The sequence below is a fragment of the Vipera berus genome (genome assembly GCF_964194415.1).
Source record: "Vipera berus genome assembly, chromosome: 2".
Taxonomy (NCBI): Eukaryota; Metazoa; Chordata; class Lepidosauria; order Squamata; family Viperidae; genus Vipera; species Vipera berus.
In genome coordinates this window covers 198,355,761-198,378,782 of record NC_138203.1, presented here as the reverse complement: position 1 = coordinate 198,378,782, position 23,022 = coordinate 198,355,761, and positions in this window count along the sequence as shown.

Sequence of the window (23,022 nt, the reverse complement as noted above, 5' to 3'; positions counted from 1 at the left end):
GAAACCTTTCTCCTTCAGAGAAAAAAAAACAAGGCTGGGTTGTTTTCACAGACTTCTGTTTGAGTGATAAGTTTCTAATTTCCTGGTTCCTCATTCTGGAATTTGACTCTTGTTCAGACTTTGGTCACTTAGAAACTGCCAAACCCTTGTGCAATTTTATTCTTCCCACCTCCTCTTCTCTCAGCAGGAGCTTCTCTCATTTTTTTTCCATTTGGTTGTCCTGGTGCCAAGAAGCCTTGACTGTCTCTGGAGATATTTGAGGCTGAACCTGTTATGTATATAGAGTTACAGCATTGAGCCACTGACACCACCAGGTGGTGACGTACTCTATCCGGATTGGCTGGATAGTCCACGGCAGGAAATCCAGACGAGCAGATTGGTCTCAGGTTCACCTGGCTAGGTGTATATGAGGGACCTACAGTGGCCTTTGTCTCAGTCCGGTGTGTCCATTCAATAAAGAGTGATCTGATGCTGTAACCAGTTGTCCGAGTTGTCCATGTGGTCCACGCGGTCCAGACTAGCTATCTAACAGTGGCAACGAGGGTGGGATACCGTTCCCATCTGCGCTGACTCTATAGCAGAAGTCATCTGCTCTATGAGGTAGCACTGCTGGACCGGACGCATCATGGCAAAATTCGGACAAACAAGTGAATTCCGCTTCAACATCGACAAGCCCAAAAGATGGGAAGCGCACCTGGGGCGGATCAAAGGGTTCCTGCTGATCAACTGGGTCACGGAGGACCGGATGAAAGTGGCAGCCCTGTTGTGCCTCAGCGGCCAGGATGTTTATGACATAGCCATCGGATTGTGCACTCCAACTCCCATCGCGACCGTTCCATACGCAGAACTTAAGGAAAAACTGGCGAGCCACTTCATGCCAATGACGGCTCCAATCTACTGGCGTTTCCAGTTTAACCAATGCATCCAGCGTCCAGGGGAGACAACAGCACAATATGTAGCGGCACTGAGACAGGCTGCCCGATCGTGCAAGTTCACCAATCTCGACAATAGAATTCGAGACCAGGTCGTATTCGGGCTAAGAGATCATCAGCTCCGTCAGAAAATCCTAGCAAAACCTCTGATGGACCTGCGAGAGGTCCTAGATGAAGTAATGGCCCATGAGATGGCCACCAGCCCTGGCAAGCCAACATACCATTCCAGCAGCAGCCCAGGTGGGACAGTCCATTGGGAGTCCACGGCGTTTGGCGGAAGCGGACAGATGGACGAAGAGGCAGAAGTAGATGCAGTGCATCATAAGCCAGGAAGACAACCAACGTGGCGGGATTATGAAGGAAGTCATCAGAAAACCCCAGCGGCCAGCAAAAACACCGCGTGTAGCTGCAACTGCGCCACCAACCAAAAATGTGCCAGCTGCGGAGGGAACCATCACTGAGCAACATGCAGATTCTGCTCCGCGAAGTATTGCTCCTGTGGCAAGACGGGGCACATCGCAGCCGTCTGCCAGAATCGCAACAGGGACAGCCTGAATGAACTCCAAGCCATGGCATCAGCATTAGAAGGTAGTAGGCCCCCGCGGCACAGGTCACCAAAGTCAGGGGGGAGCCGAGGAACCGTGTCGCACACGGACATCCATCAATTGCTTAAACCAAAAATCACGATAGAGATCCATCTGTAAGGTGTTCCTTGCACAATGGAGCTCAACTCCGGCTCCGCTGTCTCAATAATCTCGTATGAGACATTTAAAGGCATTTGCAGCCGGAGCAAGTGAAGGGTTCCTTTAAAGCCCACAAATGTACAGTTATCGGATTTTCAGCACACACCCATTAGACTCAGGGGAAAGGCCACCTTACTAGTGGGGTTCAAGGATTTCCAGGGTCCTTTGGACATCCTGGTAACAGAGGGGCAAAGGACTAGTCTAGTGGGGCTGGATTGGTTCAATGCTGTGGGTATTTGGCTGGGGGGTGTAAATAGCACCCAGACCAAAAGTCTCGAATCCATCTGCAAAACGTTTGCAGACGTATTCGAGGACAAGCTGGGTAAATACAATGGCCCCCCTATTAACTTCAAGCTAAACCCCAGTATCCTACCAGTACGAATCAAGCCCCAAAGAGTCCCATTCGCTCTCAAACATAAAATTGAGAGCAAATTGGACAGGCTCATAGAACAAAGGGTGCTAGAGCCCGTGGAAGGGGGAGAATGGGAGACCCCTATAGTGACCCCACTGAAGGCTAATGGGGAGATAAGAATATGTGCAGCTTATAAGGCCACAGTAAACCGGGCCTTGAATCCGCATGCTTACCTGGTCCCGACGGTCCGACACGTCCTCTCTGCAGTCCAGGGCAGCGCCATCTTTGCTAAGTTAGATTTGGCGCAGGCATATCAGCAGCTCCCCGTTACCAAGAAACGGTGGATGCTCAAACAATAGTGACACATAGAGGAGCTTTTAGAGTCAAGCGCTTGCAGTTTGGCATCTCTGTAGCTCCTGGGATATTCCAAGAAGTGATGGAAAGGACTCTGAAGGGAATTCCTGGGGTATGTCCTTATTTTTATGATGTTCTGATTGCTGGAGAGTCTGAGGATATCTTGGCTGACAGGCTGCAGGCTGTTTTAAGCAGATTCCACTCTGCTGGGCTCAAACTAAAAAGAGGTAAGTGCAGTATAGGAGTGGCATCCACTGAATTTTTAGGGTTCAGGATTGATGCCAAGGGAATTCACCCTACAGACTCTAAAGTGAGAGCAATAAAAATGGCTCCAACCCCAATGAATAAGGTTGAATTGCAAGCTTTCCTGGGGTTACTTAATTTCTACCATGCGTTTTTGCCCCACAAAGCAGCAATTGCAGAGCCCTTACATAGATTATTAGATAAGAAATCCCCATGGAACTGGACATCAATCCATGAACAGAGTTTCAGGAATCTTAAACAGCTATTGTCCAGTGATTCAACTGTTACGCATTTTATGGAAAATAAGCCCATATGCATTGCTTGTGATGTATCACCTTAACGGGCCCTGTATCATACATTGTAGAGGTGGAGGAGGGCCACCAGGTCAGAAGACATCTGGATCAATTGAGGAGGCAGGCCCCTGAAAAATCTCAGGCACCTCAACATGACCTTCCATCTTAATCTTCTTCATTTCCTTCGGGTCAGGAGGAGGAGGAAGAACATACTGACAGTAGACATTTACCCAGAAGCCGAGCAACAACAGGCCCATGTCCAAAATGACAAGGGGGTCAATAGGGCATGGGATCAGGGTGAAACAGATGACCAAATTGTGGACCCGATTGACATGAACAAGGAACAAACACCGAAATGGTCCACCAGATCTCATAGGGCACAGTCGTATCTAGAGGAGTTTGTGAGGTTTTGAGACAAGGGTATTCTTAGGGTCAGTAGTGTACAATAATAACCAGATAGACATTGTGTGTTGTCAATTGTTATGTTTTTATTACATATGGGGGAAAGGGGTGTTATGTATATAGAGTTACAGCATTGAGCCACTGACACCACCAGGTGGCGATGTACTCTATCCGGATTGGCTGGATAGCCCATGGCGGGAAATCCAGACAAGCAGATTGGTCCCAGGTTCACCTGGCTAGGTGTATATGAGGGACCTACAGTGGCCTTTGTCTCAGTCTGGTGTGTCCATTCAATAAAGAGTGAACTGATGCTGTAACCAGTTGTCCGAGTCATCCATGCGGTCCACGCGGTCCAGACTAGTTATCTAACAGAACCTGTAAATGAAGGCTCCCATTTGACCTCCAGCTCTAAAGACACCATAATGAACATTATTCTTCTATGATTACAACTTAAGTGGCAGGATTGTCCTTTCAGTTTTCCAGATAATATAGGAATTTGAAGGTATTTTAAATTTAGCTAATGATCTTTATTATTACATAACAGTAAAAAAGAAAAGAGTTTATATATGAAAATATCTTGGAACGTTACCACCATAATTCACATGTACCGGCAGGAAATTTTTAAAGGCATTAAAATGATATTAGTCCAAAAAAGTGAACCCATGGTCTTTAATTTTTAGACAAAAAAGTAGTATGTAAACCAAACCTTGTATCAAAAAAACCCAAACCCAATAACCAGCACAACTGGGACAATATGACCAAAATATCTTTGAAGCTTTTTCTGAAATAAACCACACAACTAACAACAGAACTTGCTAAATGTAGGAATAATAATAAAAAAGAATAGAAAAAAAGAATTATATTATAGCTGTATTTCAAATACTTCAGATTCTTGTCAGCAGTGCTGGGACATTCAAATTCAATCCTCATCACATGTTTTGAACTATTTTAAATGATATTAAAGCCAGCATAGCTGATACTACTTAGCAAGTTCCCTGAAATAGCCTTTTACCTCAGAGAAGAATAATGGTATGTTTATCCTAGTCTGATCCAAGGTTATTTTCTAGAGTGGCAGTTAGGATTCTGTTTAATCCTTGAAGGAATCCTGGCAGCAAATCACTAAGGTCTCTTTGCTGCCAAAATAAGAAGTATGTTTATAAGAATGCAAAGAAATCTCCTAAGCACCACAGTCCTGATTATCATGCCACATAAGTCACGTTGGTAAGGCTCCCGAGAGTTAAACTGGTTTTGTGACCTTATTGACAAGGAAGACTTTCCACATCAGAATTCACTGCCAACATGTAGCTAGTACAATATTGGAAAGGTAGAATTTCTACAAATCTAAATCAGTCTACACAGTGAAAAGCAAGACTTTATCTAATTTTTCATGCTCATGTTGACATTCTTAAGCTCCACAATCAGTTAGCATAGTAATGAACTTTAATTTTCCTGTCCTATGTTTGAGTTTAGACCCCAGGAGAATCTCAGCGCAGGCTGAGTAAATAGTTTCTGATCCAGTTAGATAAACTAAGACTCATATTTAAAGAATAATAAATCATTCTCCAGTCTTCACTGCCACATCAAAGACTTAGCTAGAATTAAATTTATGTCTTAATTGGCAACACGTGTAAAGTGCTTGAGCCATTTAATTTTCTCCACCTGAAGAGGAAAAATCTGACAATTTCCTTCATAGACTATGGAAACACAATGAGATAAAATGTCAGAAATCTCAAGGGTTCTGTTGAATCAGAGAGCAGTAGATCAGGAATGGCTTCGCTACTGCCAGTGAGTTGCAAAATTAAACAAAATATAAGAGCATATGTTGAAAATGGCTAAAAACTCACATCTGGGGCGCAAAGGTCAAAATCTCATATGATCTTGGAAGTGACAGCTCAGCTCTTCAAAAATTAATTAAATTTAATTTGGAGATCCATGTGTCTCTGTTCACTCAAATCCATGATCATTCATTTTTGGAGAGGGAACTTTTTCTTCCATAATTCTGAACAAAGGAGGTTGCCATTTTTATAGGGCTCATGACTATTTTTATTTTTCTTCAAAGGATTACAAAATATGGCTGATAAGGAAACCAGTTGACCTCTGAATTATTTCTAAGATATTTCTCAAAATAGTTTTGGCCAGAACAAAATCCACCCCATTTGGGGTATTATTTTCCAAATATAAGTGGCCTACACTGTGACTATATCTGTGTGGTGTCTCTCTGTCTGTTTGTGTCTGCCTGTCTGTCTAGTTTGGTGCAGTGGTTAAGGTGCTACAAATAGAGAGATCTGAGTTCTAGTCACCTATTAGGCTTAGAAGTCTGCTGGATGACTTTGGACAAGTCTCTCTCTAAGCCCTAGCCTGAAAAACATCTTGAAGGATCATTCTGTCTTGTCACTTCTGCCAAGGAAACTGCATAATCCTGTCCATAAAGTTGTCAGGAGTCAAGACTGACTCAAAGGCACAAGCCCACACTCACATACAGACATGTAAACAGTATATAGAGCGATACAAATACAATATACCTTCATGAATTTGGAATTGTCATCCTGCCATTGCTGGAATATTTGCCCACAGAAGGACAAATAACACATCACACTAAAATGTATGTCATTTACTAGCCAATTATAAAAGCTTTTGCCCCATTTCTTCTCATATGTACCAGCTGAGTGACAAGTCAGCAGCCTCTTCCGGGAAGAAACAAAACAAGGGAGAAATGTGCCAGAAGAAAGCTTCTTTCTTCAATTGTAGAGGTGGGCTAAAGAAACAGCTATCAGCTGCAGATCAGTCAGATTTTATTCATTTGTAGCACTGATCCATCCAGTTTGCAGATGGTCTAAGCAACAAATCCAGGGATTGCTGCTCCACGTATAATAGAACTCATTATTCTTATTTCAAAAATAGTATGGAAAAGGAACAAGGCACAAAACCCATTATTTTTCAAAATAATCAAGAGGATAGAGAGTTAATTACTGTTTTGGACACAATTTCTTCTTGGAGAAATTGTACCTGGAATATAATACAAAATTCATCTAATGATCATGAGGCTAAAGAATTCAGAGTTTAGTATTTAAATGGTTCGCAGATCTTATTGCTAATCTTTGCCAGAATCAAGTCACTTTCATAGCCAGGAGGGTGTATTGAAAAGGTACACATGATATTTTCAATATTTTAGTATATTTGTCCCAGGTTTGGACAGAGAGTTACTAGGTCAATGGGTATACAGTTTCTGGGGGCTATGATGGTATAGTTTCTTTTTTATGAAGGACAGCATGTTCAGAGGTTAACATGTTAGAAAACCCAAGTTCAGATCAACTATACCTTAGGGCATCTCTGTGCCCCAAAATAAAGTTGCCTGACTCAGACATTGTAATGACAGGCAAACAGTTTTGGCCTCCAAAATAGCAATTTCCCTGCAAACATTCTGAGGTCATTGAGAAAAATAAATAAATAAGCTGTCTCTCAATGGAGCTCTGCTATTCAAAACATGTCATGACCGTCAATATAATATAAAACTATATTATTGAAATGGTTGAAAAAATGAGGCCATTGGCACTGTATCACAGACTCTTACAGTGTCCTGGAAAAGAGGGGTGTGGGTAATTAAAAAAGCCAAAATTAACTTTTTGAAATCTCCCTCTTTGATTATCCTGGACAATTACTTGTAACCTACTTATCACTGCTGTTGATCTAGTCTAGCCTCAGCCCTGGAAGGCTACTGGGTGACTTAGCCCAACCTACCTCACAGGGTTGATGTTGTGTGGGAAAAGAATGCTGCCTACACTGCCTTGATAGATAGGTTTTATAGCTAATAAATAAGTAGATAAGTTTTACCTAGCTGACACCTCAAAAATCAGCCATGTATTCTGTAGGTGGCTTTATGTGATAAGGAGATTACTTCTTCCCATTCTAAAAAACAAATTGACGAACTGTACTGTTGTTTCACAAGGCTTATGTTATGGTGAATTCTTTCCAAAGTCCTGACAATGAACATGCCAATAGGCTGAAATCTGCATCACATCAGAGGTGTGATCAACTAACCTACAGAAGGTGGCATCCTGAGATATTTCTGTATCATTCCAGATTCATCTATGCCTGGTCCTCCTCTCTAGTTCCTGGTCCTTAAAAATGTTCATGTTTCAGGACTTGGCTATTTTTTTGGCAGTGTCTATTCATCATTTGTACTTGATCACTCTTATCTGCCACTATTAATCTGCTGCTGTCTCCTTAAAGAGCTGGGTACAGCAGCACATGAACATAAAACAAACTACTCACTGGGCCTTGAAGTAGCATGCCATTTGGATGTAATAAGTGATAGTAAATAAGCACCAATCTTCCCCATTGCTGCCCTAACAAAGCACAGTGAACTCTATAGTCAACATTTGTTGCCTATACAAGAAAGGAAAGAGAATCACAGGTGATTTACTGGGAGTGTGAGTATAAAAAGGATTCAACTTGCACACATGGGTTAGACATCATGACTTAACTGTGCCATTTCTGTGGTGACATTATGGACCATATGTTGTTGTTTTGACCTAATATGGATTCTGCATGTTCTTAGAAGCAATTAGAAACATGTTCAGCAATATGATTGTCAAAAGATAACTTTTCAGACTTCTGACACACTGACAAATTACATCCAGTTCTAAATCAGTTACGGACAATACTCTATCTTTTCTGGTTACCCAGAAACAGATGTCTGAGACAGTTGCTTCACCTGCCTAATGGCAGAGCAAGCACCTCCATAGCTCATATGAAGAATTGTACAGGTTCTTGAGTGCTCCATCTCACAGCATCTCCTGGCAGAAGAGTGAGAGAAGGAAGATGCCACAGACCTTCATGAGAAAGAAATGTCATTTTCCATACAAGGGAACTTATAAGCATTTTGGATTTCAGCTGGAAAGGAGATAGCTGAATTCATTAGAGAGTTACCCTCTTCGGCAAAAAGCTTAGCATTCCAACATAGTTTCAAGAACAGTTTTGATGTCAAAACTTATTTTGAGCTAAGGGTTAGGGAAATCAGCCAAGTTGGGTAAGAGGTAGAAGTGGAGAATAGTTAATTTATAAAGTAGATTTACAAAACAGAATAAAGAAGGGGGAAGGATAAACCAAAATGATGTGCTGCTTGACGAGAAGAATACATCCTTCCCCATGCCATGTGCAAAGTGATGAGGTCTGAGTCCTTTGCCTTAATGGTGGGGACAGCCTTGCAAGTAAGACAAGTCCTAAGGAAGAATAAAGTCATGACTGTGGAAATGGCAAATAATACAGAAGGGTAAATCTGTCTCTGAAAAAAAAAAGTTATGCAGCAAAGCCATTAATGTCTGTCTATATAGGTCTGTCTGTTATCTATGCATTTATTGTGATTTTGCAGTAGTTCATAACAGGACACTATTAGCTTTTCAAGGCAGGAAACCAAAACCATGAGCATTAACATGACCTTTATTGTAGTGTTACCATAACCGAAACTTGTATGTCTGAAAGCACTTCCTCCCCTCACTTTACTGTCAAGAGAATTAGAGAAGATCCCTTCTAAGAAGCTTTCTCCTCCTCCCCTTCCTTCCTCTGGACTTTCTCTTATCAAACCATTCTTAGGCGGCAACTCTTCCTTCTGTCTCCCAAGCTTAGTCTCATAGTCCATTACGGCTACCCTGTTTATTCTGCATTTGTACTATTCTTAGTTACAAGCACATGACAAATACATCTATTAGGGGTGGTGAGGGAAAAGTAAATGTACACCAAAGAAAGAAATAAAGAGGTGGCTGTGCTGAGAAACGAGCCCAGAGGTCACAGGAAAAAACACCATGCCGTCTCTGCGTTGTGTTTCCAAAAAAAACCCTGAGGAGATCAGAGTCCAAGGAGAAATAAGTGGATACTTTCCCATTCTGATTCTAAACCATCTTGAATGCTCAGATGTTTGTATTCACATAATTTCAGCAGTCTTGGAAGGTAAACTGATTTATTTAGGATCCAAAAAGAACTTGACAAACTTGAACAATGGGCCCTATCCAACAAAAGAGTTTCGATGTGGAGAAAAGCAAAGTCTTAGATTTAGGCAGGAAAAACCAAAGGTACAAGTACAGATTGGGTGAGATCTGGCTTAAAAACAGTAACTGTGAGAGGAACCTTGGAGTCCTAGTGGGCAATTTATTTATTTTATTTTATTTTAATTCCATTTATATCCCGCCCTTCTCCGAAGACTCAGGGCGGCTTACAAGCTTAGCAGTAGCAGTAGCCTTCATTCTATGTATATGCCTGCTTATTAGGGCTTTCACACACACCCCAAGCGGCATTATTACAAAGTCAGCTTATTGCCCCCAACAATCTGGATCCTCATTTTACCTACCTCGGAAGGATGGAAGGCTGAGTCAACCTTGAGCCTGGTGGGATGCGAACCTGCACTAATTGCAGGCAGCTGGTGTTACTTAAGGAGGCATTAGCCCACTGCTCCACCAAGGCTCAATCACTGGACTATGAGCCAGCAGTGCTCAGCAGCAGCCAAAAAAGTTAATACAATCCTGGGTTGTATAAACAGAGGCATAGAATCAAGATCACGTAAAGTATTAGTACCGCTTTATAAAACCCTAGTAATACCATACCTGGAATACTGCAGCCAATTTTGGTCACCATATCACAAAAAAGATGTTGAGAGTTTGAAAAAAAAATCAAAGAAGAGCAACTAAGATGAACAAAGGCCTGGAGATGAAAACATATGAAGAACAGCTGCGGGAGTTGGGTTTGGCTAGTCTAAAGAAAAGAAGAAATAGGGGAGACATGATAGCAGTATTCCAGTATCTAAGGGGCTGCCACAAGGCAGAGGGGGCCAGGTTGTTCACCAAAGCACCAGAGGGAAGGACGAGAAACAATAGTTGGAAACTGATCAGAGAGAAGCAACCTGGAATTAAGGAGAAATTTCCTGACAGTAAGGACAGCTTACCCTCAGAAATCGTGGGTGCTCCATCACTGGAGATTTTTAAGAGGAGATTGGACATTAACCTGTTTGAGATGGTGTAAGTTCTACTGCTTGAGCAGGATGCTGGACTAGAAGACCTCCAAGGTCCCTTCCAGCTCTATTCTATTCTATTTTCCATAGGAAAATAATATATATAAATAAATAAATAAATAATAAACAAACCAGATAATAAAATAATCTTTAGAGTCTGCCACCTCAATGCACATCACACACCTGTCTTTTCATAGAGCAACTAAAACTAGAATCTATTTGGAGATGGAAAATTGGCATGAGTCCATTTTCGTCTACCAAATGTGTTTTCTTAATATTTGTTGACCATAATCCTAACCCTAACCCTTTTTTAAAAAAGGTTACTTGAGAGAGACCACTTCTTACTCCTGATTGGATCTTCAAAGTTTTATTTTTGCAGGGTTTCGATATCCCTGCCCATTTATCTGAATTAATATGTCAGTTATTTTTCTTTTAACTCTTTCAAAGTCAGCATCCCATTCACTACATTCCCCCTCATCAAGTGAAAATTATTGAAGACACTCTAGGTCATGCAAGAGTGTACATGGAACATGCATCGATTGATTTCTAGGCTTACAGGTAAATGATATGATCAACACTCATTAATTTATGGTCTCTCTGTCAAGGATTGATTTGTGATTTATGCGACTGTGCATTTGCTTTTAACCAAGTAATGAAAAAAAACAAAAACAAAAAAGAGAGCCCTTTTTTATAGAAAATATGAGATCCCCCTAGTAATAGTTTTTATTTAAAAATAACAAAAAACCAGCAGTTCTCAGAAGAATGCAATCAATAAAAACATGAAATGTAAAGCAAACACCATGACTAGCTCACCAGAATTGTGTCTGGTACCCAGCTGCGAAGGGACCCATGGCTTATCAAGGTACAAATTGCTAAGATCAATATTTAACTAAATTCCTAAAATTCCATTCAATACAAGTGGCATCTGGCATCTACAGTTTCTTCTTATTTACAGTCAAAAACTCTGGGGTGAAAGCACCACCACCAGGTACAAAGTAGACATTCAGGGAGAGATCTAATTATTGAAACTTGAGTCTCTGACTAGCATCTAAAACTTCAATAAGGATGAGTGAGATGTTTGTCAGCAGTAGGGAAAAACGCAAATTGTAAAATGGAAACCTAAATGATCAAAGGGCTATAGCAAATTCTGAATGATGAAAAATTACAACATTTAGGATGTTTTAAGTGAGAAAAAAGCAAGCAAAGGAAGGCATGATAGAAGTGCAATCTCCTATGAAGGAGATTATTTATAGCCCAGGGTTGAAATGAGGACCAGCATTGATGATGTTACCTAGTTTGGGTAATGAACCATCTGAAAGAAAGCAGCCAAGCTCAGAGAGCACTAAGGACTTGTTAAACTTTTTCCTTTTATTCTTACAGTTCAGTTTCATTCAGTTAAAAGGAATGACTTCACAAAGTATTCCAAATATGGAATATGCTATCCTGAAATGTAGTAATAAACACCAACAAGAATGACATGAAAAAGAATTGACAAAATCAGTGAGAATAACACTATCACTGGGTACTACTAATGACTGAAACTCAGTGGGACAGTCACAATATCTCTCAAAATCTTGGGTGCCACCACTGCATTTCTGTCCAAACCTGGTTAGCTAATGTGAGAACCAAATGCTAAGTGAAGAGACCAGATCCAGCAGCGGATTCCTTAGGCTTTCAAAGATCTTCGTAATTTTGCTAAACTTTTCTTTTCTTACAGTTGTAAGTGTTCATATAGCACTGTAATAGCAATAGCACTTAGCCTTTATAACCCACTCTGAGCTGTTTACAGAGTCAGCATATGGCCCCCAAGAATCTGGGTCCTCATTTTACTGACCTTGGAAGGGTGGAAGGCTGACTCAACCTTGAGCCAGTCAGGATCAAACTCCTGGCAGTGGGTAGAATTAGCCTACAATACTGCATTCTAATCACTGCGCCACCACGGCTCTTAAGATGCCTTTAATATGTTTGACAATAAGAGTATCAGTGGTGGGATTCAAATATGTGAACAACCAGTTCTCTGTGTGGATGCCACTTCCGGAAGTCCATTCTGGGCCTGGGCAACAAAAAAATTAGGTACCGGTTCTGCCGAAGTGGTGCGAACTGGCTGAATCCCACTACTGAAGAGTATGCTATAGTTTAACATTTCTTTTTTTTTAATCTCCTTTGAATGTAAGTTGAACTTTCTTTTAGACAAACATGCCTGTAGAACGTTTGTCCCCTTCACCTAAATCCAGAGTGCGCCTTTAAAAAATATTGTCCACCAAAGCAGCATTTATATGTGCATTTCTTTTATTGTTGGGCATGTTTCTAAGCAGCTATGGGTAAGATTATACTCATTATCTAGTTCTAAACAGTTCCAAATTGGTACCCTCATAACAACAACCTCAGACATGATATCAATATATAATCTACGGTGGTGTGCTGGTAAATGTTTTACTGAATCTGCCAGCTCTATCGTCAGCACCAGGCTGCACTACTGCCACCAAAGAGCTGATGGGCACACTAAGCCATCTTTGATCAACTCTGCTTTTATCTGGCTACAAAATTTCAAGAACAAAATTTAATAATTAGTTCTCATGAGCCAATATAAGCCAATTCCAGCACACCACTGACTGGGGATGATGGTAGTAGTAAACCAACATCGGGAGAGCCTCCAATTAAAAACACATGTCCCAAATTCACCAAATCAACTGTAATCATTCTGAACTAATATTCCATACACACATATGCTTACTGTAATATTTATGTGTCTTTTCTTGATATTAATTTCAGTCTCTTTAAGACAGACATGTCAAACACAAGGCCCGGGGGCCAGATCTGGCCCGCAAAGTGGTTTCATGCGGCCCGCGAAGCCATCCTGGAAACAGTAAAGGAATGGTCCCCGCTGCCTTAGCCCTGGCCCAGAGACCCTCCTTCTGCCAGAGATCCCCAGATCTGTCCCACTCCTGCCCAGGCCCCCATAGGCACCCTTGATGCCAATGATGTAGAGCTGGCCATGCCCACCCAGTAGGCCAGACATGTCAAACACAAGGCCCGGGGGCCAGATCTGGCCCGCAAAGTGGTTTCATGCGGCCCACGAAGCCATCCTGGAAACAGTGAGGGAACGGCCCCCACTGTCTTGGCCATGGCCCAGAGACCCTCCTTCTGCCAGAGACCCTCAGATCTGTCCCACTCCTGCCCAGGCCCCCATAGGCACCCTTGATGCAAACGATGTAGAGCTGGCCATGCCCACCCAGTAGGCCATATGCACTCTAGCCACGCCCACCCAATAGGCCACGCCCATCCTGGCCATACCCACCCGGCCCCTTGAGGGCAACCGCAATGCTGATGCGGCCCTCAATGAAATTGAGTTTGACACCCCTGCTTTAAGAGTACAGAGTGACATGCAATAGAAATAAAAAGGAAATGTTAAAGGATAACATACTGTTATTGTCAAGCATGCTGTACACACTACTGCAGGACTAATGTTGCATTGAAAAGGAAATGATTTCCTGTCAAATTAGAAGGAAATATGGAGGCACCTCTGCATACAAATCTGATTTTTAAAAAAATATTAATTGCAGCAAACAAAAAATAATAAAAATGCCTTCTTATGATTTGCCTCATCTAGCGCAAAATCCAGTGTTTCTTTTAAATAAAAGCCATCGTGCATAAAAAATGTGCAAACATCAGAAACAGGAAAGTCAGGTGGAAGAAGGAAGACTGTTTCATAACTAAGCTAGGTCTTGTGCATATTCAAAATATTATCCTTTTTTGAGATTGCAATGGCACCCTGATTCAATGACCACTCTTCACTTCATAGGGGTTTTTCAGTCTAAAGCCAGGGCAATGAAGAACATCTAGCCAGAGCAGATGTAGTCACATCTTCTGGCAAAATCTGTCTAGCCTGTGAACAATAATTAGTACATCATGGAGAGCTCAAGAGGCTCTGTGTAATACTCTGTTTTTCTTGCAACAGACACAGATTTGACAATTACTGTACCAGCTCAGCCCTGTAGCAAATATCAGAGTTCAGCCCGTTCATAACCAGAATGAGATCTTGGATCATAACCGGTCTTTCTGGACAATTTGGAGCCTGAAGCTAAGAGATAAAGGAGATCCCCGATGATGCTTTACCACTTAACTGGCAAGTGAAGAAATGGGACACGTAGCCTGGTAATAATCTGAACGGGGTAATTTGAGGGGGATTATTGTATTGTTAATGTATGATCTTTTCTTTATTGTGACTGCTCAAGAAATGTAACCCAAGAAAATTCTACATACCTTCAATTCTCTATAACATCCATACATGTTTCACAGATTTTGTTTGTTTATTGGATGAGCTGTCCAGCTCAAAGTACATGACTCTGAGTGGCTTTCAAACATAAAATCCACTTTTTGACTCACCTCAAAAGATGAGGTAAATTTCATATTACAGCTTTGCAAAGTAAACATATTTTCAAGTCTGGGTGTAAACTTACTTTCCTCATATGACTACATATCACTCTTAATAACATTTACTGCTCCCTTGAAATTAATAGAATCCATGCATTTAGCCTGAGGGGTTCTAGGGATAGATTAGATTAGATATGAAATATATTAATCAGAATTACGATGCAGGCATCATTAGACTATCTTCATCATTTAACAAGGTCAGCACAAAAATGGATTCCTGGCCATGTCTATATTTACAATAGCTTACAGACTTACAGAAAATCTGTGGTTTTAAAAACAACAGCAACAGCACTTTCAACACTAGTTGCATATGCATCCAAGATGTGACATTTAAAATTCTATGCAGAAATGCACTTTCACAGACTTAAAAATACATGTATACCAATAATTTGTAGCAATAACTGTAATTCCCTAGGTTTTAATGAATTGTGAATTTGTTTTTAAAAAAATCTTTGTTCACTGCCCAGGGTGCCTTTGGTGGATAGGAACCATAAATGTAAGCTAAATAAATAAATGTATTCAAAAGGGATATACTGCACACATTTCACACTTCTTGTCACAATAAAATCCAGTTGGACCACCAAGCCATTTGTATTGGGAGACTGAGATGGCTTCCATATTCTTCTGTTCTCCCTTAATAGAATCACAGAAACTTAGAATTAGATGCTCCAAAAGGGCATTAGAGACCTTTTGTTCCTATTGGCAGCCCACTGCAGGGATACACCACTAAAAGCATCCCCAACAAATGACAAATTCCATCACTTCCCATCACAGTCTGTTCTATTCTCAATAACTCTTGAGATTCTTTTTCCTAATATCCAGCCAAAATCCATTTCCTTGTAACTTAATATATACATGCACACATATACATGCACACCGAGAGCCCCCTCCCTCCCCACCCACCCCGAGCCTGAGGGGGCGTCTTCTAGCCATAGAGGGCTCACTTCCAGCTATAACAATGAGATAAAATATGAACTGGCTGCATTCATTACAATCAGCTGAGATAAAAATCAAATACATTGCAAGGGGCTTATTATTACTTGTGGAAGAAGTCAGTCTGTACAATTTTGTAGTTGTTTGTTTGTTTACACAGGAGAGACAAGTCAACATTATTCTAATAATAGAATGAGTTAATGTATGTGAAAAGTTACCAGATATATCCAAACTATTTCTAAAACTGACTTCCTGGTATATTTTGTGTATCTCATATGAGTCCCACCATGCTTCAGAATCTACATCAATATACCTCCCAGTTTGCATCATCATCTGGAAACTTCACACTGGCTTATTATTCTTTGACTCCCGTCAGTCTAATGGCATTGGGCAAGTCTGAATGATCTCTTGATACTTCCCTGTTCCTCAGGCTCTTGATAGGACTAAATGTGTAAAGAATACCTTGAAACCAATAGGTCAGATCCCTTACGGGGAGAAAACCCAAGCCAAGCAGTTTAAATCCAAACCAAGCAGAAAGTATGCGGAAGTGGTTGACCCAGACACCTCCCTAATTCTCAAGGATATAAGAGGGGAGGAGGTCCAGCACAAGCAGACTTACAAGATTCTGTTACTAAAGCCACTCTCCAAAACAGGAGTTTTAGCCTTCCTGTGGAATTGATTCCTGGTCTGCTCTACCTGGTGGGCTGACTGACGTTGCTTCACTATAATGCAAATCCATTGGAGTGCTAAACTATCCTCAACCATTCTTATGTTTCTGCACTCAGAGGACATTCTTCCACCACCAAGGGAACATGCTAGTGCAGAGATTTAAATTAGCTCCAATGAGCTCGCTCTCAGGCAATGTTGAATTCATCACCATTTTCTTTTTTTAAAATAATAATAATAATAATTGAGGACAATGTACACCTCTTCATCCCTAGGGACAATAAAACCACTGTCCCTAACTGCCCTCTAGAACTAAGATCCCTTCCATAATTTTCACTCCTCAAATTCTGAGAATCACTTTAAAGCTAATTGGCATTTCTCCCCATTGCAGCCAGCCTGAGCACACCGAGAGCCCCCTCCTTCCCCACTCCCCCCCCCGAGCCTGAGGGGGCATCTTCTAGCCAGAGAGGGCTCACTTCCATGCTAAATCCATTGCCATCCAATCTATGGCAAAGGTACACTCTCATGTATCTTGCTAATATAATATATCAAGTCCTTGCAGATATTATTGATATAAGTTTTCCTTATTCCTATTCCTTTCTGTTATTTCTCTACTCCTTTGCTTATTCCTTTCCGTTATGGCAACAATAGCAATATATCATGTACGTACCCTTGTAGGATCCATTTTTAATGCAATGGATCGCTATCAATAGTAGCAATGGAATATTATAATACACTATTCCTTTATAAAAACCCACTGGATAAATTTATTTATTTATTATTTATTATTGGGACTTAAAGTTAAAAATTAAAAACATAATTAAAATCCCTGTCAGCCCAGGTCAGCCTGATGGAAGTGTTTTGAGGCCGCGGTGAAAGGACCGGAGATCCGGGGCCATCCGAAGCTCAGGGGGGAGCTGGTTCCATAGGGCTGGTGCTCCCACAGAGAAGGCCCTCCCCCTGGGGGTCGCCAGCCGACATTGTCTAGCCGACGGTACCCTGAGGAGGCCCTCTCTGTGTGAGTGCTATATTCCTTTTTCACACTTCTTGTCACAATAAAATCCAGTTGGACCACCAAGCCATTTGTATTGGGAGACTGAGATGGCTTCCATATTCTTCTGTTCTCCCTTAATAGAATGTTATATGTATTATCATCCCTTTTTTCTTTTACCAAAACCAATGAATAAATGAAGCAGGAAACCTTTGGCTACTGTGTTGCTAGTGTTACTTGGCAGAGGCAAAGTTTTGAAACAATAGTGTCTTTATTACCAAGTGACTGAATAAATAATAACACTCAACTGCAGAAATGCTAGCTTTTTTTTTCTCCATTCTGAAAACCTCCCAAACAAAACAGCTTAGTGTTGCAAACATTTAGGCCAAGATTCCTCCAAGAGGGGAACACCATTTTTGCTGGATTTTTAAACCAACCAAAATAGCTCTTGGGCCATCTTCTGTAAAAGTATATGGAAGCTGTTGTCGACATAATTAGAGGATATCAGAATGGGGAAAGCTGGTTTGACTACATATGTGAACATCAGATTCTTTGCTTTACATGCCCATTCGTTTGTAAGAACAATGGGCTAGTTCAGATACATTTTCTATATCCAGTCTCAAGCTTGACTCTCCCATTAAATAACATGTGAAAAATATGTTACTTTGGTTAATTTCATTGTTGTTCATCAATTATTTGCATGATTCACAGGACTTTCTTGAGGGGAGGGAACAACGCCTGTTAAAATTTATAAATATTAAATAGGGGGGGTTGAATTTATGCTTATTTATAATCCATGTTACTGCAGAACATACAAATACTACATGTACACATGCACATGCACATGTATGCTTTTTACCAGGTCCATGTGCCAAATTTCTTTTTTATATTGCATACTTTTACCAAAGCAGCACTATGGTTAAGATCATAATTTTTACAGGACAGTTTGACTGAAACCCATTCCCTCTCAGTTCTCAATCTGCCCCATAAGTGCAGATCCATCAAGCATACCAAAATCAGACAAATGTGGGTTATTGTGTAAGAAGTACAGAAGGAGACAATAGGCACTCATGTGATTTAGTCCTTACAATTAGTTGCACAGTAAAATATGCAAGCACACCAATAATAAATACTGAATGGTTTGCAGGAGGAATAAATGAATGAGTGAAAGAGGAGGAACAGAAATCCCAGAAAAAAAATGTAAAATTATGCTCTTGAAATAAAACAATAGGTTGGAATACCTTGTGAAGGGAAAGGCTGGGTGAGAGAGAAAAAACAGAATGGAAATCTGGATAAACTAAAGAACTGAAAGATATTTAGAAGAGAATGGGAGTGATGATGAAGATAAATAAATTGAATCGGGAGAGAATGTCTTACCATATAAGCATGGAAAACAAAGCCTAACCAGCAACAATATATCAGACAGTGGCAAGGGGTATATTTCTATCAATCTGTACTTCTAGCTCTCAAATACATGCCATTCTATTAAAAAGGCTGTAGATTGTGTGACTAGTTGCAAGTGTCACCATCTTGAAAACTGACCTGTCAATTCTTAAATCCATTGTCCACCTTCCCCAGTGGGAGTTTATATGAGCAAACCCCCACGATTATGACTTTCAAAAAATCCCTTTTTATGGCTCATGGTGCAAAGCCCTGTCCTTTCTACTGCAAGAATCCCCAATCTATATATTGAAAGTGGAGCTCTGTGTAGGATGTTGAATTAGAGAAAGGATGTTAGATACCCATCCTAACTCAGGTTGATGTAAAACCACATGCCAAGAGCTCCTCATTTTGTGTTGGCCTTGGGATTTGAGTCAAGTTAGAACACAATGCTAGTTCCAACCTCAGTGATACAAGGGCCTAATTTTGACCATACTGTCGCTCCTTATTCCAAAAAACTTGGTTTATCTTTTCCACTCTGAAGAAGCTTGGTGGTCCAAACCTCAAAGCAGTAACCATTAATGTTGGGATTGTGTCGTGTTTCGGATTCAAAGGCACAAAATGATTTAGAGCACGCAGAGGTGCTCAGGCATCACCCTGAAAAACAGCTGCATCTTTTGTTGTGTGGCTCACTGCCATGGCAAATTGGGGCAGAATGTATGTAGTTAAAGCCCCTTTTTGCCTTTGAATCCAAAATGCTGTTTCACAACACCCTGAGATAGACAGACGACGACAGACAGACAGACTATATATTTCGTTTTATAAAACAAACTAGGCATTTCACTATTTGAACTTAATCAAGGTGTAAGCATGTCTTAGCAGCATCTTTTTTTCAGTTGCATGCCTGTATTACCATAATCTCATCCTGAGCCAATTGCTGAAACAGCTTAAGTTATTTGCAGCTAAGTGATGCTAAGGTAGTGTTTTTTCTCTTAAGTCAACAACATTCATTGCAGCTGCAAGATTTGTGTTATCTATTATGATTCACCATCCATTATATTGGAAGTGTGATCAAGTAACCAATAATGGGTGGCATCGTCCAGATGCTTCTGACCATTTCAAGCTGATCCATGCCTGCCCTTTCTTTCTGGTCCCTGGTCACTTTTGCCTTCCCTCATTGTCTCCTAAAGAGCTGGATGCAGCAGGACTGTGGCAGACATCTATTAAAACTGTATAAGAAGGCCAGGCCTGTTGGAAGAGCTTCAAAACTGTTTCCACTGCCAGTTTAACACAAAGCTGGGATAGTAAACCCATAACCCCTCCCCAATGACTCCTGAATAAAAATCATAGAAGAATCCAGGACTCACACATTGTTGCACTGGTAAAACAAAGAAGGGAAGGTCCAAGAGAGAAATCTCAAATAAAAGTTACACTTGTGATTTGGCCACCTCTGCAATTCCAACTGTTTGTTTGTTTGTGATGTTATTCAATTGAGGCTATGACAGAGTAGGAGAAGGGAGTAAGGGAGAAACGTAGAAACGATGAAGAGAATCCTGCAGTCAGATAAACCCCATTGCTGATGACATGTTGTTTATCCATAATCAGTGCAGCACCCTTCAGCAGAGAGTCAAAACAAACAGAACAGGGGGCAGCAGATTGCATGCCTATATATTTTTCGGCCCTCGTAAGGATAGAGTTACACAGTAACTGCGTGTTTTCACCGTTGGCTTTCAGTTGGTCTGCAAATTCCTCTTTCAAATTAGTTTGATTTCAAACCTGCTCAGAACTATCTTCTGCCCAAAAGCATTCTAAAACACTGTAATTATGTTAAAAGTTGCACTCAACCGTCTTCCACAGAAAAGTAGAGAATGGAACCATGCAGGGGAGGTGCATTGATGCTGAGCCAATTTTTGGCTGGCAATCACAGCTTGGAATGGCTGAACAATCATTTTACTCACAATAGTACAATCAGTTTCAGGCTTCTCGTGCAGGTTAAACAGTTCGTTTTATCCAAGGAACATATTTTCTAAATGCTTAGCTTCAAGTACTGCAATGGTTTTTTATATATATATAAATATCCTTAACAATGTTTGACAACTGCACATGCACTGTTTTTCTCCAAAATTATATTTAATTTTAACTTAATACCCAAGGTTCCCTCTCCTCCTTTTATTTTGTTTGATTTCTTCAGAATAGAGAAACATGATTAAGTGTCATATAAACTAAGTGATTATATTTGGTTATTAGCACCACCAATGAAATATAATCCATGAATTATTTGCACACTGTTTTAAATGGGATATAAAAGTAACAAATTTAGTCTGTGTTCAATCTGCAAGAATATTTTTTTTAATTCCATTTATATCCCGCCCTTCTCCGAAGATTGCATAGAACAGATGTTTGCAACAAATATTCATATTTTCCAATGTGCATCAAATATACTTTTATAACATTTTGAAGGGGTTATAAAAATGGAATTATAGCTGTTACATGAATATTAGAGTAACAGAATTTTACTTTTTAAAGGATATAATTTGGTAGGCAATTCTCCTACACGTGTTGTATCCCTCCACTGCTGATCTTATTTAAGTGGAAACATTAAAAGCAGTCTCCCAGTTGATTATGTTCCAAGTCTTAATAGTTTCTTAAATGATAAAGTATCTGTAAAAAGCTAAGTCAAACACATTTAAGAAAAAAAAACTGAATGTCAGGTATATTGATGGAAGGGTTACTGTTAAGATTGATGTAATTTCACCCTGTGTGGCCCCACAAAATTACCATTCCCCAAGCTATGCAGCGTTCCTTAAATACTGGAATTACTTATGTAACACCAAAACTGGTTTATTTACATTTCCATGTACGGATGCTACATTAACTATGCCAAAGTGTTTCTTGCTTAAAAGCCTTTTGAGACCTATGGAGCCAAAGAGCATCTATCACAGGCAAAGGGCCCACTTACAGATGCAGCTACTTCATCTTTTATTTCCCAATTTGCACTGGATTTACTGTATAAAAGATAGTAAAAAAAAAAGCAAGCAAAATGGGAGGCCAGATAGAATGTCTGAAATCAAACAAATGCAAGCTGTCTTTGCCTCATGGTCTCTTGCAAAATTCACCACAATCGTGGTCTGGTTTTGAATGACAATAAACCAAAATGGATCTGCCTCTTCACTGTCCAGACAAGATTATCTTAATTATTCCCAAAATCTGACTTTAAGTCACCTAGAATGAATGGAAAACAAACTCATAACATCTGGATCTCTTGTGGTTTGATGATTACTACTTCTGCGTTGAGGGCATGCCTTTAATTTTAGATATTTCGTCTGACCTTGAATCTAATGTTTTCCAGGATGGTTCGGAATAAAACAAATCCAAATCACAGCTAAAGTTCCCATGAAGTAACAACTCTTAGTGTGGTTAAAATTCAGAAGTCAGGATGTTAAGGTTAGCAAAGTTAATATTGCTACCATTTCTGCTACAGCGATATAGCAATGTGATAATATTTCTCATGCAGGTAATCCTTGACTCACAACAACAATTGCAAAATGAAGCAGTTAATGAATTTTGTCCTATTTTACAACATATCTTGCCACATTTGTTGTTGTTGTTGTTGTTAAGTTAGTAACACGGTTCTTAATTGAATCTGGCTCCCCCATTGATTTTGTTTGTCAGAAGGTTGCAAAAGATGATCACGTGACTCTGAGACACTGCAACCGTCAGTTGCCATGAGTCAGTTGCCAAAAGTCTGAATTTTGATCATGTGACTGTGGGGATGCTGCTATAGTTGTAAGTGTTAAAAACAGTCATAAGTCACTGTTTTCAGTGCCATTGGTCTAAATCAGGGGTATTTATTTAGTTATATTTATATACCGCCCTATTCCCTGAGGACGCAGGGCGGTTTACAGGGAATTAAAAATCCAAAATACAAAAATTAAGAACCAAATTAAAAAATATTAAATTAACCCTGTAGTCAGTTAAAAAGAACCCCAAATTAAAAATTCCTCCTCAGTCTGGGCCCGAGAGCTCAAAGAGCCAGGTCTTCAGGCCCCGGCGGAATGATCGAAGGTCGGGGGCAGTTCTCAGCTCCACCGGCAGCTGGTTCCAGAGGGCAGGCGCTCCCACCGAGAAGGCCCTATCCCTGGGTGTCACCCGCCGGCAGTCTCTTACCGGCGGGACCCTGAGCAGACCCTCCCTGTGGGAGCGCACTGGGCGAAGGGCATTTGATGCCGGCAGCAGGTGTTCCCTCAGATATCCCGGACCCAGGCCATGTAGGGCTTTATAGGTGATAACCAGCACCTT